Here is a 19,083-nt window from a genome sequence, read left to right as displayed (position 1 = left end):
CTTCTGCTGGTTTGAATTTTCAAAATATTTATTTGCACTTGCTGACACAAGGCTAGATTCAAGTTCTTCCTTAAGTTAGCTGGCTTTTGCGCAAGCGTAACACATTTCCCATTTTCCTGTGTATTAGTGTTGGTGATTCCTCAAGAAAGACCCATCTCGTCTGATCCATGGAAATCAATAGTACTTTGCTGTGAATAATGTGTGAAGATGAGACTTAAATGAGATAGATAGGAAGAAAACTTGGCCAAAAACCTTTCAAGTTATGTCCCTTACTCCTGTCCCTATCATGCCCCTATCACTATTCATACTTGCACTATTCATTCACATAATTTTTGTATTTCAAGGTACGATAGTTGTGCCAATAGTGTGAAGAGTGAGAGAGAGAAAATATTAAAGAGAGTATCAAAAGCATTATGGGCTATACGAGGTGGGTTGTATTGTGCTGCAGTGACTAAAGGGGATGCTGCTAGTTATGACAAATATGCATTCATTGAAGCATCTCAAAACCAAAGATTCGGAGTTGAGGGAATGCTGTGAAAGAACACCATCAGCTCCTCCTCTATGAGTTATATCAGCAAGTTGCTCACAGCCACAACAGTTTACTGATGAATTTTAATCTTTCAATCAACATTACAGACAACAATTTATCTCGCCACAGCTATATCGCTCTATGTGGGGGTTCACACTTTGAAAATGATCATGTTTCCTACATTATAATGAAAACTTCACTTTAAAAGCATTTCATTGTCTGTAAAGCACTTTTGGGACATGCTGAGATTGTGAAAGGCAGTATAAAATGGAGGTCTTTGTATTTTCTTTTAAAACCTGTATAAGACTGACTCAGATTTTCCTGGCCTCCATTATATGTGCTGTCCATCAATAGTGCTGATATTTTAAGATGACTCACCAATCTTTCACCTTGGTTATGCCTAAAACTCAGATGAATTTCTACCCCTTTGTTTCGTTCCCATATCAGCGGCTAGCTTTCATAAACACAATATATTCTTACAATCTTTGTTGAGGTTATTAATGGATTTTAGGAACAACTAAGGCCTTCGGGCTGGTCCCTAGGGAACTGTGTTGGTCACAGCTGTCCAATTAGAATTATTACCACTGGCAATCCCCTTTTGTTTCCTATTATTGAGGCACTTACTAATCCAATTTACATTTTTAAATGACAGCTGCCTGCACCATCAGTAATATAACATAGATTCTGGGGAGGGAAAGTATCGTTTCAATTGCTCAGATAGCAAAAGCTACTGAAGAGTTCTGCCACTCCTGTTCTCTTCCTCAGAGTGTTCTGAGTTTAAATATAGCATGCATATTCAAGATGTACTAAAATATGTCAATCCTATGATGTAAATTAAATTGAAGTTAAAGCAAGTGCTGGAATCTGGATTGATTTTGAATCCAAAGGATGAGTAAGTGGAAAAGAATGAGTGGACTGGCAGGTAAAATACAATATAAGGATTATTTGGACTCATGGATATCAGTATTATACTATTGAACAGTTAATTCAAATGTGACATACATCCTATTAGTTTCAGCACTCACAAAAAGCATCTAAATTTGTTTGCATTGAGACAGGTTCAGATGATAGGTTTAATCTCAGTGTGAGTGTAATCTGTTCTCTAGAAATCACTATGTAAAGGTGAAGTATAGTCCCAGAGAACCTTACAGCAAGATGACTGGTGGTGAGTTTAATCTGAGGGTTGCAACACCTCATGTGAAGGGCAAGGTGGTAACCTTCATGGTAACCTCAGTTGGTGCAGGAATTGATCCTATCCTAGTGGTATCACTCTGCATTACAAACCAGCCGTCCAGCCAACTGAGCTAACTGACACCTAGATAAAGGCTTTAAGACGATTCTCAGCTTGACCCACTTTGAGATTATAAGGATTAGGAAAGAAGTAGCTGAATAAACACTAAACATTGGCCATTGTTTATTCCACATCCTTAAGTGCTTTTGAGAGGGGATAGTAAGCCAGCTTCTTGAACTGCTGCATCTGTAATGTTATTAATAAGGGAACTCCAGGAGTTTAATTCAGACCCAGCGGAGGAGCAGTAATGTGGTTCCAAGTCAGGATGGTGTGTGGCTTGGAGGGGAACTTGCCGATAGCGGTTTCATTTGTATCTGCTGACCTTTTCTTCTGGGTGATAGAAATTCAGGTTGGAAAGTGCTATCAATGGAACCTTGGAGAATGGAACTGAACATTGCAAAATCATACCCATCTTATGCTGGAAATAAGGCCACTTGTAACACAACTGAAGATGATGGAAACTAGAACATTACCCTGAGATATACCTGGGTAATTTCCTGTGACTGAGATGCTTAGACTCCAGCACCAGAAATATTATCCCTTGTTCAAGTTTTGTGTAAAGATATGTAGCTCAGGTGCTAGCTTCTGGAGTTGTGGGTACGTTTGCTGAGCTGGGAAGTTGATTTTCAGATGTTTCGTCCTCTGCCTACGTGACATCTTCAGTGCTTTGGAGCCTCCTGTGATGCGCTGCTATACTGTGTCTTCTGGAATTTAATTGGTTCCGTTCCTGCTCCTTCCGGTTGCTGGTTGTTTGTTTAGTGGCATACATGCACGCACGCATACACACACACACACACACTCTCTCTCTCTCTCTCTCACTTGCACGCACACACACACATAGTCTATGGGGTGAATTTGTATTTGCAAATACATTCTATTTTTTTTAAAAACCACACAATCTATGAGATCAGACAGTACATGAGCACAATCATCTTCCCTTCACTCCAGTCTGCACGTAATCTCTTTCTTCTCTGGCTGATCTTCCTTTGTTTGCCTGTGTATCTCTGTCAGCTCATTAATGGCTGAATGCAGCGGCTCAACTTCTCACCAGGGGCCTGCTGTCCAGCAATCCTCCGAATGTCAAAGACCTTGGCTGCTTCTCGCTCCTCTAACTGCAGGCTTGTGTCTGTGCTGTGTTCACTAAAATGGGACCCTGAGCCTAGTCCAGACAAATTACCTGTTAAGGTGAATGTCTCTACACTCTGTATAGGGGATGGGGAGGAAGGCCTAGGCAATACATTCTCTGAGAATCCCAAGTGGCCCACCTCAGAGATGTGATTTGGGGGGTTAATGAAAATGGGTCTGAGGGTTGGGTGCTTATGTTATTGTATCTTGGGATCTGGAAATTGCATAGAGAAACAAAGATTTGTTAGTGTTGCAAACTGCCATCCTACCCAAGTTTTCATTAAGACATTGGTGCCTGATGTGCAGCTGGCAGGAGCAAATTCAACGTTTTCTCACTGGATGGCAATAAGTGTGCATCCACCCCTCAGCACAGGTACCTTGCTAGTATATTCAAGCTTGTAGACTTCCTTAATATTTGCCTTGCTGCCAGTGTTTTACCATCTTGTTGGTCACCTGTGTTTTGTTCTGGAATTTGGCTTGACCTTTGGAACTACATTTCCTGCCCATGTGCCAAATACGTTTTGGTGCTACAGACTTTATAGATATCATTAAAAAAAGGCAGTTTTCCAGTCGGTTACAAATCGTATCTGTTAGAGATTTTTCTACTTGGTGCACTTTGCTGACTGAAACAATAATGTTGGCTGCTCCTGAAGCGTGTGATTGTTATTGGTTTGCCACTATGACTTCATACCTGTGTCTATCCTCAATGATGTATCAATGGTATGGCCCTTTATCTTGCCCAAAAGGTCTTTCATAAAAGCTTTATTTGCTTTAGAAATGATGACTAACTCAATGAGCTAAAGAAGGATTTTATTATTTGGCGAGGGTGCAGAAAATATTTACCAGCATGTTGCTGGGACTGGAGGGTGTGAGTTATAAGGAGAGGCTAAATGTGCTGGGACATTTTCACTGGAGCATAGGAGATTGAGTAGTGATCATATGGAGGTTTATAAAATCATGAGAGGCATAGAAAAGGTGAATAGCAAAGATTTATTCCCTAGGATGGGGATTATTTAAAGTTGAGAGGAAAAAGATTTAAAAAGGACCTGAGGGACGTTTTTGCACAAAGTGTGATTCGTCTGTTGAATGAACTACCAGAGGAACTGATAGATGCAGGTACAGTTACAATAGTTTAAAGACATTTGGATAAGTACATGAATAGGAAAGGTTTAGAGGGATATGAGCCAAGTGCAAGCAAGTGGAATTAGTTTAGTTAAGATTATGGTCAACATGGACATGTTGGACTCTATGATTCTGTAAGGCTTTTATAGATGTCCATTGTTGTTATCATGGTGTGAATAGCTACATGGTAATGCTACCGTAGTCCAAAGGGGTGTTTAATCTTGTGTGACAATAGTGATGGTCTTTCATAACATAAGGAATTGGATGTGGATCAGAAACGGGGACAGAAGTTGGGACTCCAGTGCTGCTTCGTACTAGGTCCCTGCTCCCATCCCTGGCCCTTGACCCAAGACAGCCGCCCTGCCCCTGACCCCAGCACAGAACCCAGTCCCTAGATCCCTGCTTCCCAGTTATTGAACCCTGAGGTACTTGCCTGTCTTGAGTATTATCATCGATATCATGGTATTGAAGAATCCAACCGACATTTTTCAAAGAAATTAAGAAATATGTGCAGGAATTGGAACCCTCATGATTGCCACTCCATCTATTAAGATCACGGCTATTCTGCCACGGCCTGAACTTCTATTTTGTACCAGCTCTGCCAACTCCCTGATATTCAAAAATGTATCTCTCTCCTCTTTTATTTTCAGTTAATCAATTCTTCTCAATTCCCTGCAGTTCTTTTTCATTCACTCATGGAACGTTGGCATCGCTGGCTGGCCAGCATTTATTGTCTGTGGAGAAAGTGAGGACTGCAGATGCTGGAGATCAGAGCTTAAAAATGTGTTGCTGGAAAAGCGCAGCAGGTCAGGCAGCATCCAAGGAGAAGGAGAATCGACGTTTTGGGCATAAGCCCTTCATTCCTGAAGAAGGGCTTATGCCCGAAACGTCGATTTATTGTCTGTCTCTAGTTGCCCTTGAGAAGGTGGAGGTGAGTTGCCTTCTTGAACCATTGCATGTGCTGTAGGTAGACCTATAATGTCGGTAGGGAGGAATTTCCTGGATGTGAACCCACTGACAGTGCTTCAGACATCAAGATAACAGGGAAAGAATCCCAAACATCCACTATCCTCAGACCCCTTCAGATCTCATTTTCAAATGAATGCCCCCTAATTTTGTACTAAGTCCCCAGTTTGAAATTCATACTCATGGAAACATCTTCTCAACACCTACCCTGTCAAGCCCCCTGAGAATCCTTTATGCTTCAATAAGATCAACCCTCATGCTTCTAAACGGTAATGAATAAAGATCTAACTTGTTTGACCATTCTCAGTTAATCAACCTCTTCATCCCAGGAATCAGCCCAGTGATTCTCTTTAAACTGCCTCCAATGCAAGTATATCCTTTGTTTTAAATATGGGGAAAAACTGTACACAATACTCCAGTTGTAGCCTTATCAACTCCCTGTGCAGTTGTGACAAAACTTCCTTGTTTTTAAACTCCAAATCCCTACCAATAAAGGCCAAAATTCCATGAATTACTTGCTGCACATGTACACTAACATTTTGGTTTCACACACAAGAACACCCAGAGTTCTCTGTGCTGCATTATTTGAATTCCCTCTTCATTTAACTAGTAGCTTGCTTTTTGGTTCTACCTACCAAAGTTCATGATCTCACACTTTCCTACATTAAACTCCAGCTGCCAAGATTTTGCCCACTCTCTCAACTTATCTATGTCCCCTTGAAAATTCCTTCTGCCATCAAACCCTCTCACCTATTTTTATATCATCAGCAAATTGGATAGATTGCCCTCTGCCTCCACCTCCAAGTTGAAGCTCTAGGACTGATCTTGTAGCATTCCACTGGAGACATCTTTCCATCCTGACAAAGATTCATTAATCCTAACTTTCTACTTCTGTGTGTTGAGCGATCCATAATCCATTCCAAAACATTACCCTCTCATTTTGTATGAACTCCTGTCTCATACAAAAACCTTTTATATGGCCCCTTAATAAATAGAATACACTACATCACTTGCTCCTCTTTATCAACTAGGCTTGTTATACTATCAAAGAAGTTAACAAATTTGTTAAGTATGATTGCATCTTCATAAAATCATGCTGACTGTGTTTGATTGTGTTAAGATTTCTAAATTCCCTGTTATTTGTTTTTTAATAATGGACTCCACCATTTTCCCAATGATGGATGATAGGCTTATAGTTTTGTACTTTCTCTCTCATTCCCTTCTTGTACAGGGTGTCACATTTCCAATCTACTGAAAAGCTCCAGTAAGGTCTGAAATATTTTGATCAATGTTTCCACTTTCTGTGCACCCACTTCTTTTAAAATCCTTGGGGGCAGGTGATCAGGTCCTGACAACTTTTCTGCCTTTAGTCCCATTTGTACATCAAGTACTTTATTCTTCATAATGGAGACTTTACAAAATCTTTCCTCCAATCAGGCCTTGATTACCTAATATCTTTGGGATGCTTATGATGTCCTCACCTTGAAGACCACCCAAAACTAAATATTGGTTTAAGTTATCAGCAATGTCCTTGTTCTCCATTATCAATTGCATTCTCCAAGCGTCCCACACTTACTTTAGATATTCTCTTCTTATATACCCATATAAATTCTTGCTGTTTGTTCTTAAATTTCTTACCAATTTACTCTCATGATCAATATTTTCCTTCTTTTATAGCCTTTTAATTATCTGCTCCTTGTTCCTAAAATTTCTCATTCGTCTGATCTGCTAGTAGTTTTTGCCATTTTGTGTGGTTTAAACCTGTTAGTCTCCTTTACACATGCAATCATGCTGAACGTCCAACAAAATGTATATTTCATTTCAAATAATTGGTGGCAATTTTCAACAGATTGTTGCAGATGAAATACCTGCAAGTTTACTAGATGCTAATATCATTTTGTTTGCAGTTTTGAAGGCAAATGGAATATTGTGGGGGATAAAATAATCTATAAAACCCAGGAAATCTTGCAATCTATACTAAATATGGAATTCTGATTTTGTTACTGCATTTGAACATCAGAAGAAAATTCAAAGAAGCACAGCCCAGATAAAAGTCTTGAATCAGTGAATTTTGAAGTGAGAAAGATTTTTTTAAGTTAATTGTGAAGTAGAGTGCTTAGGGAAATGAAGTGAAGGTGATCGAAGTTTCAATTTCAGAAATAATTACTTGTGTGGAACCAGAAAGTAACTGATGAATATAATTCTAGCGGAAATGACAGCTAAAAAAAGTTCATTTAAGGAATTGCCACATAACCAAATGAATGAAAACTTAAAGGAAGCAGATATAGTATCTGAAATAACTGAACAGATATATAGTGTTAAGGTTGGGAACGTAATGCTGAGATTATGAAAATGTTTACTTTCAGTCATGACCATGGGTTAACTGACTGGAAAATCTCGATGAATTGAATAATTTCCCCATTAATTACTAAGACCACTGTACCATTTCTACAAATCAATTTGATGATCAAATTTAAATTATTGTTTTGATATCTTCTACTCCATAAACTGATTTACGAGAGATAAACCTTGCAACTATTTGTCTTGACCTCAATACAGATTGGTTTACATTGCACTAAGTAACAAAATGATGACATAAATCAGCTTTTCAAAGAAAGTTTCAGGGAATAAACTTTCTCCTTTGCAATTGAATACATTTATAATGTGTTTGCATTATAAATGCATTGAATTGCAACGCACAAATTTTTTATATATATATATATATAATACATAGATAAAATAATTTTTGTTCCATTTTTGCATATGCATAAAATTTTAGATGGAAATTGAAGAAAACAGTTTGCTTTGAAACTGTATTTGAAGAAAGGAAGTATTAGGGATTATTTGATAGTATGTAATTGTAGAGAGGGACGGAGTTTCCTAATGTTGATAATCTAGCAAAGGAGATACCGACCTGAATGTTATGCTTCTTCCAGATAGCAAGCAGAGTAGTGGCTTCTGTATAGACCAAGTAATGCAAGAGTTGCTTCAAATTAAAATTGAGGTATTGTGGCAGTGAGGATAGAATCCACTTTATATAACTACAATTACATTATTTCTACTGCTGACCATCCCACTATATTGCTCTTCTACTGTGAAATTACAATTGGAGATTGAACTTCAAATAGTAACTATGGATAACAATTCATTAGTATGTTATTAATGTATAGATTGAACATTATCACCCACTGGATGTAGGTTTGCTCACTGAGCTGGATGGTTCATTTTCAGATGTTTTGTCACCATACTAGGTAACGTGTTCAGTGAGCCTCTGGACGAAGCACGGCTGGTGTTTCCTGCTTTCTATGTATATGTTTGGATTTCCTTGGGTCGGTGATGTTATTTCCTGTGGTGACGTCATTTCCTATGGTGATGTCATTTGCAGTTCTTTTTCTCAGTGGGTGGTAAATGGGGTCCAAGTCAATGTGTTTGTTGATAGAGTTCCAGTTGGTATTTCCAGAAAGGTATGAATTAACAATGAGATACAGCTCTTGAATTTCTTTTCCTAACTATATTCATTTCAGCACTGACTAATTCCTGTTTTTTTTAATCATTCCATGAGCTTGGCTCAACCTAGACAAGTAGTCACTGCCACCTTAAATCAATGATTTCCCTTTCTTAAAAATATTTTAATCATGAAAGGTCCCAGATATTAAAATCAGATGACGTAAATCTAAAATTGATTGTCTATTTTTACCATTATTGTAACACTGTCGCACCATGAGGAACAAAAGCAAATGTTTCTCCCTTGCAGTTTTGGTGCAAGGTAGTTGTGAAGCAACAATACAAAAATGCACATACATTTTTCATTCACTCCCTTCATTCTAACCTGCATTCTAAATCTCTTTTGGGAATAACAACTGGAGTTGTTCCCTGAGATGTGCCATTTTTCCAAGTTATAACTCTTCACTGCCCAGTTCTTTAACCAATGTAATGGATTCAAATATTTCGTACAAATGTGAGTTCCAGGAGTTCAGCAAATTAGTCTGAGGTTTTCCTCGTGTAGGGTATCCGGTCTAGCATCAGGGATGTCACTTATATCAATTTGGATTGGACCTACTGAGGTTTGAAACGTCATTTTGTTTATTTGATGTCCCAATGGGTAATTTTGTTTTTAACCTCACTGGTATGCCCCCGGTGGTTACCTTCAGTGGTGTCTGCTGTGCGGTATGTTCCCTTTCCTTTACCCCTTGTTTTAGGATTGGGTTTTCCTCTAGCCTGTTCAAATTTCCCTGGAATATTATTGGCATCAGGTGAATATTCAGCTTCTGTTATACTCTTTGTGGCTAATCCTGTAAGTGAGGCTTCACTTATATTTTTTCCGGGCTCTTTAGATAATTCCAGAGGGTCCTCCTGTATATCTACCACAAAGATATCTATTAACCAGAACTCAGGCCCTGTCCTGTCGTCTCTTGTCACAGTCATCAATCCTTTTTTTTCTCTCCTTTCATGGATGACTTCTTCAGCCTCTGTCCTGATCCTTTTATTCCTGCTGGCCTGTTTAATTGAAGTGATCCATAGTGAGCTACCCCAAACCTTATGGGTTTTACTGCCCCTATTGGGCTTTTGAGCCTCTCTCAGTACCACATGCCTCTGATTTAATTCAAGTGACCCTTGATAAATCCAGCCCCCACAGGTTTTCCTGCCCACTGTCAAGCGTTTAAATGTCTTTCAACTTCTGCCACTTGCTGCTGGCTCTCTTTAGCCTTTCCAGTCTCCCTGAGTTACTTTGTCTTGTTGAAGGGATATATTTTATGACCAGCCAAATTCTTCCCCAATAATCTATCTGTCCTTGATATTGGCAAACTTGGGGCTACCACACATTACCAGATCCGCAATTAGTCCACTCTTTAGCTTTAAATTTTAACCAGTGGCACCTTTAAACTCTTTGCTGCAAGATCTTTTATCAACACACTGGAATCTTTTATATTCCCCACTAGTAAGGTCTGCGAGTACCTGATACTACTTTCTCTCTCTGTTTTTTTTTAAACAGGCAGTGGTCACCATTTCTTTGAATCCAAAGCTATCTTGGTCAACAGTTAAGCCTGAGCAGACACACTCTACAGATTGAATTGAATTTATTGCCACGTGTACCGAGGCACAGTGAAAAGCTTTGCCTTGCGAGCAATACAGGCAGATCACATAGTTAGGTCGCATAGATAACAAATAATAGGTAAACAGTAGCAAAAACAAAAACACAGGTACAGGCAAATGTTAAGAGTTTGTGAGTCCATTCAGTATTCTAACAGCAGTAGAGTAGAAACTGTTGCGAAACCGGCTGGTGTGTGTGTTCAGGCTTCTGTACATTCTCCCCGATGGTAGAGGCTGTAGAAAAACATTGCCAGGGTGGGATGGATCTATGAGAACGCTGGCAGCCTTTCCTCGATAGCGGGCCTGGTAGACAGATTCTATAGATGGGAGGTTGGCCTTTGTGATTGTCCGGGCTGAGTTCACCAGTCTCTGTAACCGTCTCTCATCTTGAATGGTACAGTTCCCATACCAGGTAGTGATACATCCAAACAGAATGCTCTCGATGGCACTCCTATAAAAGTTGGCAAGGATATTCACCATCATGCCAAATTTCCTCAGCTGCCTGAGGAAGAAGAGACATTGTTGAGCCTTTGTAACCAGTACATCCACATGAAGAGTCCAAGAAAGTTTGTTGTGGATGACCACTCCCAGGAGCTTGACACTCTCCATTCGTTCCACCTCTGTGCTGTTAATGTGTAGGGGGAGCATGAGTAACATCCCATCAAAAGTCTATAATGAGTTCCTTGGTTTTGCCGGCATTGAGAGCTAGGTTGTTCTCAGTGCAACGTTTTTCCAGGTCTTCCATCTCCCGTCTCTAGTCTGTTTCGTTGCCATCTGAGATTCAACTGTCTATGGTAGTGTCATCAGCGAACTTGTAAATGGCAATAGTCTGGTATTTGGTGCTGCAGTCATGGGTATACAGTGAGTACAGTAGGGGCCTCCAGTGTTGAGTGTTAGTGTGGATGAAATATTGTCCCCAATCTTCACTTAATGTGACTGTGAGTCAGGAAACTGAGGATCCAGTTGCAGAGAGTGATTCTGCCAGATCTGCCGGTTTTTCCCAGAACTCTGTTTTTGTTTCTGATTTCCAGCATCTGCAGTTTTTTGTGTTTATTTAGCTGAGCAGGCACTGACTACTTTTAATGTTGCAAACAGCAGAATGCCAGAATTAATCATTTTTCTTTATGTGCCCTAGCTTCCTTCAGGAGAAAGTGAGGACTGTTCCTGAAGAAGGGCTTATGCCCGAATCGTCGATTCTCCGGTTTCTTTGATGCTGCATGACCTGCTGTGCTTTTCCAGCAACACATTTTTAAACCCTGGCTTCCTTCAGTAGAAACAGTTGGGTGGTAAAGCACCTGTTTCTCATCCAGTATACTTCTTCAAACAGTCAGGGAAGTTCTATTTTCTTTGCCTGGCTTCCCTTTAGTCTCCAGCTATATCAGGTGTATATATCTCTCACTTTATCTCTGTAGGTCTGTGAAAGTTTCCAGATCCCAGCTCGCCTAAACATACAGGTGTCTCTGTGAACACCTGGTCATTAGTCAGAATGGCTTCCGATACAGACACTGCTATCCTCTTCCTCTGTATATACCCAAAAGGGAAAGGAGATTGATTTTCTGAACTCCAAGTGTTACCACAAAGGCTTTCATAGGTCGTCTCAATTTTAAATGCCCACACACCCTGGTGAACTGCTTAAGACATTCAAATTCCAGGTATACCTAACCAGAATGTTTCCTAGGCCTGTGGAATTTTTGACAATACACTTCAGGCAATAACTGATGTGCTCGTAAAACAGTCCCTTTGATTTGTCATAGTCAGTGGCACCCTCCTCATGCAAGATGAAGCAAACGTCTGTAAGCTTTCCCTGTCAATCTGCTTGGCAACAGAGGTGTCTAATGTTGAATTAGCCACTTTAACTGCTGTGCTAGAGATCAAAATGCATCCATCTCTTCCTCATCCAATGTATGGATTAAATGGGTAAAGATGAATACTTCAGCTATTCAGTTTGAGTTGGGTGTGGTTCCCTCACCAGAGCTTTGCTGAGAGGGACTCTCTTCTCACTCCTGCTGTTTCAATTGGACCTCCCTTTGCTCCATGGCTCTCCTAGAATTCTCTCTTTTCTTTCCTTTTCTGCATCTCTTCCTTTTCTTTTACTTCTCACTAGTTTTCACTTTCCTTCAGCTAGCTAGTTCACCACCCATTTTTGCAATTTCTAGCTTTTTGAGGAGAACCATGACTCTAAATACATTACCTAGCTACCCCTTTTAATATTTCCAAGGAGACAGGTTTTAATTGTTTGAAAATTATTCTATATTCGTCTACAAAAGCTTTAAAATCAAATGTGAACGGTTTAACACTTTAGTACTGGTCTGGTCTAAATCTGCACCTAGTCACAGCCGGGATGGACATTTCCCGTTGACTGCCTCTAGCTCGGCGACTGGTTTAAATGTTTCGCCGGCGCTAGGACCTCGTGGAACTTAACAGACAAGGAAGTGAAAGGGTGAGGCGATTGCAGGGAGAGGCTGGAGTGTTTGTTATTTGTGGATGTCCGAGTAGCAGCAGAGAATAGTTGCTATCTACACGGCTTACGGTAAATCTGCATTTGACCGACTTGTATAACTAAATAGGGACAATTAAGCAGTGAAAGGCTGGAAGCTAGAGAAACGTTTGATCATGAAAAAGGGAGAATGATCACTATAATAAATGAAGAGGACGTCTTGAAAAGTGGAAATGAAAGAAGTATACTTACAAATTTAAAGAAAAGAAATGGAGAGGACCAACATTTAGAATAAATAGAGGGAAACAGTAATACACTGATGGGAAATAATAAGTTGGAGAGAGCGAAATAAATGTGGATAATAAGTTGAAGACAGAAAGAGAAAGGGACGGGGAGGGAAGCGGTGAAAACTATAAAAATAGTGGCGACAGAAAAACCTCAAACGAACAGATGAGGCGTAGAGGGCTCAAGTCAAACACTGGACAGAAGGAGAAGGTCATAGTGCATTTTGTTTTTTCTGTTGCAGGCAGAAATGGAAGAGATAGGGAAAACTCCAAAATTGTGAGGGAGGAGGAAATAATTGTAGTTACAGAGCAATTCCAAATCCCTGCAATTTTATTACGGAGGACTCTATATAATTATATAGGAATAGAAAAATGGGCGTGAGAAATTGTAACAGTTTGAGACTTGTTTTTCTAAAGGAAGAGTCAGCGAATGAACAGTTCGATGGGACGACGGGGATTTAACCACAAGAACACAATCGGAGTTTATAATTGAATAGCAGGACAAGCAGAGGGAGAACAAGTGAAGAGCTCTGACTGAAATGGTCGAATTTACAGAAGAGGATCTGGTCTTTTACCTACTGAATCAGGTTGGTGGAGATTGTGTGAAATGAAATACAATGAAGTCAACGCCAGGGAGAATCAACACCATTCATATTAAAAAAACATATTTGTTAGTAGCCAGAAAGCCTAAATTAATTACTGACGCGATTATTTGGATTTATGACTGACATTTTCACCCTCCACCTGCTGAGTTTCCATCCATCAGAACTGTTCTGATATTTTTAATGTACCTTTTTGTGTCCTTCCAGGCTGAGTCCTTGTTTGTAGTTTTTCTTCATATTTCACTACAAATTTGTAGCATCATAATCAAATGGGATTAATCTTCTCGAATCGCAGTTTGCATTCAACAGAGTCAAAAATCTCAAGAAACTTCACAGTAGTGTAATCGGATCAAAATTGACAACGTGCAGCCAAAAAAACCTGGCCAAAGAGTTTTGAGAAGCATCTCAGAGAAAGAGGCAAAGGTGGAGAGGTTTAGGGAAGGAATATCAGAGCTTACAGGCTGATGGCATGACTACCAACAGAGGCAGAATGAGAATGCATACAAGAGGCCAAATCTAGGAGGATTGCAATGTTTTTGGAGGCTTGTAGGACTGCAGGACAGCGGGAGGGGTGATGTCATGGAGGGATCTGAACAGGACCGTGGTAATGTCAGCTAGCTTGGATGATTGATCAATGGTATTTGATGCACATTAGGATCTGGATAGAGGAGTATATGATAGGTTATAAGTGTATGAAGGGTGGAAGATGGGATGCTGACCGTAAGCATGTTAGAGTAACAAGCCTGGAGCTAACAAAAGTCCAGGTGACAGTTTTATTATGAAGGTGGAAGTAGGTTGTCTTGTTGATGTGGAGGATATCAGCTTATTACAGGGACAAAGAAAATATTGAGGCAGCAAACAACCTGCTTCAGTCAGAAACTGTGGCAAGCCAGGGGAGTATCGGTAGTTGGAAGAGAGTTTGTCGTGGGAACTGAAGGCGATGGCTTTGGCCTTCCTAATGTTTAATTGGTGGAAGTTTCAACTCATCCAATGCTAGGTCAAATCTCTCACCTGCGCCAACACATTTTGCCCCTCCCATACTAAAACCATCTTCACTTACAGGATCCTTATCCCTTTATTCCTTTCCCATTCATGTGTCCGTCCAGGTGTTTCTTGAATGCTGCTATTGTGTCTGCTTCCACCATTTCCTCTGGCAGTGTGTTCCAGACAGTAGATGAAATAAAGGTAGGAAATTGGAGAGGCTATGAATCGATCCTAGGGATCTCCAGAGATAATGCTATTGGAGCAGCAAGAAACCATACTCAGGATGTTTCTGGTAACTGATAAATAAGATTGGTGTTTCTATTTGTATGGAAGAACATAATTAGGTGCCAGCCATATAAGATAGCTCACAAAAAATACAATGGGGAATTCTGAAGTCTCACCATTACACAAACAAGTGGTGAAAATAGATTCTTGATGAGCAAGAGTGTGAAAGATCAACAGGGGTAGACATTAACCAAGTCAGCCATGATCTTATGAAATAGCAGATTCAAAGGTGGAGTGATTTACTCTTGTTCTTGATTTGTATATTTGGATGTGGAATTGGAGGAGTGGTTGAAATGAAAAGTTTAGAATACATATAAGGGAGAAGGGAAGAGAAGGTTATGTTGCTCAACTGGAGCATTATCCATTGGAATGGACCTCATAACCTGTCTTTGTTCCATATGTCAAAAATAATTGGAGAAAGAAATAGCACTTCCATTCAGCCAGGCAGTAGAAAAGAGGCATAAGCTTATTCACTGAGTGAAAGGCTCCACTCAAGGAGGAGTGGTCAAGAAGGATGAAGAAGAATAGTCCAAAGGTAAACAAGAAATACTTGTAAGTGAACATACAGATTACACTGACACTTCATTTTGAAGTACACAAGATGAATTGGAGCAGTATGTCTCATTCACCGGTTTTGCTGGCTTTTCCTTCTGGGAGTGCAGTGCTATTTGTGACTTTACTCCAGGCCGTTTCACTACTGTGGCAGGAGCAAAAACTTGATCAGAGAAATTCAAAGTTTTAAGTCACAGGAAAGATTGACACTCATAGGTAGTAACCTTAGAACTGGACATTAACAACTGCTCCATCTAAAGATGGGGAGAAGAAATCTGCACTTGTAATATTCAGCTACATTTTCTCAAATCTGGGAGACAAAACTAATGTTTTTTTTAAATTAATATTGAATTACTGTGGATAGTGTGACCATTCCATACACGTTTTTGGTAACAAAGGCTTCTAAAACACTCTCCCTAATCCTTGTCAGTTTTCTCCCCATGTGTCCACATTTATATGTTTTGTCAAAACCTCTCTTTTTTTGGAAATTTTCTGTAACTCTTCAGCAATTGTTGATCATTTGATCATTTTACTGAGTTAACTGTGCTATGGATATGAAAATGCTTCATGTAAACATGGGCCAAGTTGGATCTCTCTCAGTGGTTCTGGGATACCAGTGTGATTTATAATTGTGGCTGACATTACCTAGTTTTTTTGAAGGTGGTCAATGGATTGTTGATTTGTTGGGGTCCTCACTGATGGAAGTACCTATATTAGATTAGATTAGATTACTTACAGTGTGGAAACAGGCCCTTCGGCCCAACAAGTCCACACTGCCCCGCCGAAGCGCAACCCACCCACACCCCTACATTTACCCCTTACCTAACACTACGGGCAATTTAGCATGGCCAATTCACCTGACCTGCACATCTTTGGACTGTGGGAGGAAACCGGAGCACCCGGAGGAAACCCACGCAGACACGGGGAGAATGTGCAAACTCCACACAGTCAGTCGCCTAAGTCGGGAATTGAACCCGAGTCTCTGGCGCTGTGAGGCAGCAGTGCTAACCACTGTGCCACCGTGCCACCCACTATCATGTTCTTTCTTACTGGCTGACTGTAAAATTCATTGGAATACACCATGGAGACTTTCATTGGGTGTGGAGTAGAGGCTGTGAGAATGATAAGAGGAATTAAAATTTTGAATTTTATCTTTATTCTCCACTGCTAATTGAATGCAAGTAAGTTTGCTTATCTTGTTAAACAAGAACTGTGATGTAGCTCATTAAAAGTAAAATTGTTAATAATGTCCATGTTGACTCAATTTTATTGTTGCCATTCCAGTTAAATAGGTTTATTTCTTGGAGCTTATTAAGATTTAAACAATATTAGAATTCAGAATGTGGGGTATTCTTGATTTCAGTGCATGGGCAGTCATTAATTGGTTTTGTACATTGAAAATGAGGTAGTCAATCTGCTACAGTATTGCCTAGATAGTAAGAAAATGTTCCCCTTGTCTCCAACTGCCTGCCTGCCGAAAACATTTTGTTGAACTAACTTTTGTTTTGTGTTTTTTTTGTTTGCAAAACTCAGGAACTTTTCATCAGCTTCTGGTCCAATTTCTGGAATGTTTCTCTATGTCCTGTGGGTGAAATAAACTTCAAATCATCCAAAATCTTGTTGAATCTAGCTTTCGTCATTTGACTTACTATACATTTCCATCATCCCATGATCTGCAAGCCTTTTGTTTCCCAATGCCCCAGTGAAGTAAATGGTGTCAAATCCAACACTGATCTTGCTGCATTTTACTTTAATAAACAACACTTTCTATCCTGCATATGTGTAAAGATCATTGAATCCTTTAAAGCCAGACTTATTTTTGTCCTCTGCTCCACAATTATGGCTGCAACTTTGTCAGTACACTTTTGTTCAGTTCTCTCCAGTTACCACCTCCCTCCCTGCTTTCAAAACACTTATCAGCTCTGAAACAAACACGGAGGATGCTGGAGAAACTCAGCAGGTCTGGCAGATATGTGGAGAGAGAGAGACAGAGTTCATGTTTTGAGTCCAATAATGCTCAGGTCTTTGATCCCACACCTAAATCCCCTCCATTGTCGTCTTTCCCTCATTGGGTTGATATCCTCAGTTTTGGCAAATTTTAGAAACATTTTCCTGCATGTTGAGAGTGCTTTTAAAATTCAATTTATATTTATGAAGTTGGTATTTGAGCAAATAGTGAAACTATTTAAATTGAAAGACGTAGCTCCAAAGAATCTCTCACTGATTAGTTTAATAATGACTAATTTATTGTTAATGTGTAAGTAAACTGTAACTTTGACACAGAGATGTGTACCTGCATTGGGAACATAAATAAAATGTGTTAAATTGAACTGTCAATAGTAATTTATTCATAACATAAATGGTACCAAATTGAGCAGCTCCTGAGGCAACAGGTTGCTCTGCTAGGCTGCACTGCCCAGTACATCAGAATCATGCTGGCAGAAGCATATGAAATGGTGAGAATGTTTGTTTGTCTTTGATTTTAGAAAACGAACAGCACTTTTTTCTAACAACGCATCGTTTGAGTTAAAAGCTACTGTTTATTGTGTTTATTGCGTGGGATCCTTCAACATCTGAAAGTGAGGGAGTTCCGATACACACCTATAGCTGGAATTTTCTGTCCTCCCAATATATTTTTCTGATTTTTGTCTTTTGAATGTTGCCTACTGGTAGTCAGGAAGTGCAATGGCATGGTAAGATAGTAGTTTTGTTTTGTTTTCTAATAGTGGTAGAAAAGTTTTTGCGATCTGTGTAGGTGTGGAACTCAAGATTGTCGACAATTAGCCAAAAGATTCTATCCAGATTAATCATTTATAGCATGGGTAATTTTACAGCACTGAGGTGAGACTAGAGCTAAAGCAGTTGGGACAGAGTACAGTAAGTTAAATGTGCATTTGGCCTATGTCTAATTTGGGATGACTTATTTGGGTGTGGAAAGCAGGCTTATAGCAAATCCCCTGCTATTACTTGGCTTGAGTACATTTTTGTGATTTTCTTTGTAATTGCATTGTATTCTGTGATAACAATCTGTTTGCTGTAATTGTTATCAGCCAGGATAAAGTCATGAAATGGTGGTCTAACTTGTTTAAAATGTAAGATGTGACAACACAATATGAAGACAATTGATTCAAAGGATCATATTTAGTTCATGTCTAAAATATGTGCAGTAGCATTCTTAACTGAGTCATTTGGCATCTTGTTCAGAAAAGTGCTAGATTTGACATAACAAATGTAATCGTTAGGTGGATCTGCGTCGTCGGCAAGTTTCAAAGACTGAAGAAGAAGTTTATGCCATAGTTCAAGAACTGACTTCCGCGATCAGTGCAGAGGATAGCCGCTTTCAGCCCATTTCTCATTCCGGAATTAACAATGAGAACATTAAGGTAATATCTCGGTTAGAATCTCTGCTCGCTTGTGAAGTTCCATTAATTTTAACAGTTTGTATTGAAGTTATATTTTAAAGCTTTTACAGAGCATCACATCAATAGCAAGTTGAATCTCAAAGAAGCTTAATCTGTTAACCATCTTTGCATATACTTATTTAAATGGTTGAAGTTAGCTTACAGAATTTTAAAGATTGTAATATCTATTTCTTTGTATTTTAAGCGATAATTATGTATTAACAAGGTTATTCTTTAGTTCCATGACATCAATTAGCACAAAGTAACTGACTCAGTTACTTTGTGCTAGAAACAGTTTTCATTTTTTGGAAAGGACACAGAAGAATCACCAGTTCATTGGACCCTATTTACACTTGAGAATAGAAGCCATGTGCCCCAAACAATTAGCTGCTGGATTTAATTTGAGGACAGCCC

At 39.5% G+C, this 19,083-nt stretch overlaps 1 long non-coding RNA gene across 1 annotated transcript; it reads left to right on the top strand.

Moving 5' to 3' along the window:
* Positions 1-12,549: 12,549 nt before the first annotated feature.
* LOC122547135 lies at positions 12,550-18,653 on the top strand. Its single transcript, XR_006310898.1, has 3 exons — positions 12,550-12,654; positions 13,263-13,432; positions 18,511-18,653. It is a non-coding gene; the product is annotated as an uncharacterized LOC122547135 (long non-coding RNA).
* Positions 18,654-19,083: the final 430 nt, after the last annotated feature.

The sequence above is a fragment of the Chiloscyllium plagiosum genome, unplaced genomic scaffold, assembly GCF_004010195.1.
Source record: "Chiloscyllium plagiosum isolate BGI_BamShark_2017 unplaced genomic scaffold, ASM401019v2 scaf_10906, whole genome shotgun sequence".
Classification (NCBI taxonomy): Eukaryota; Metazoa; Chordata; class Chondrichthyes; order Orectolobiformes; family Hemiscylliidae; genus Chiloscyllium; species Chiloscyllium plagiosum.
Note: the sequence above shows the minus strand (reverse complement) of the source record. Positions and strands in the feature narration are given on the sequence as shown.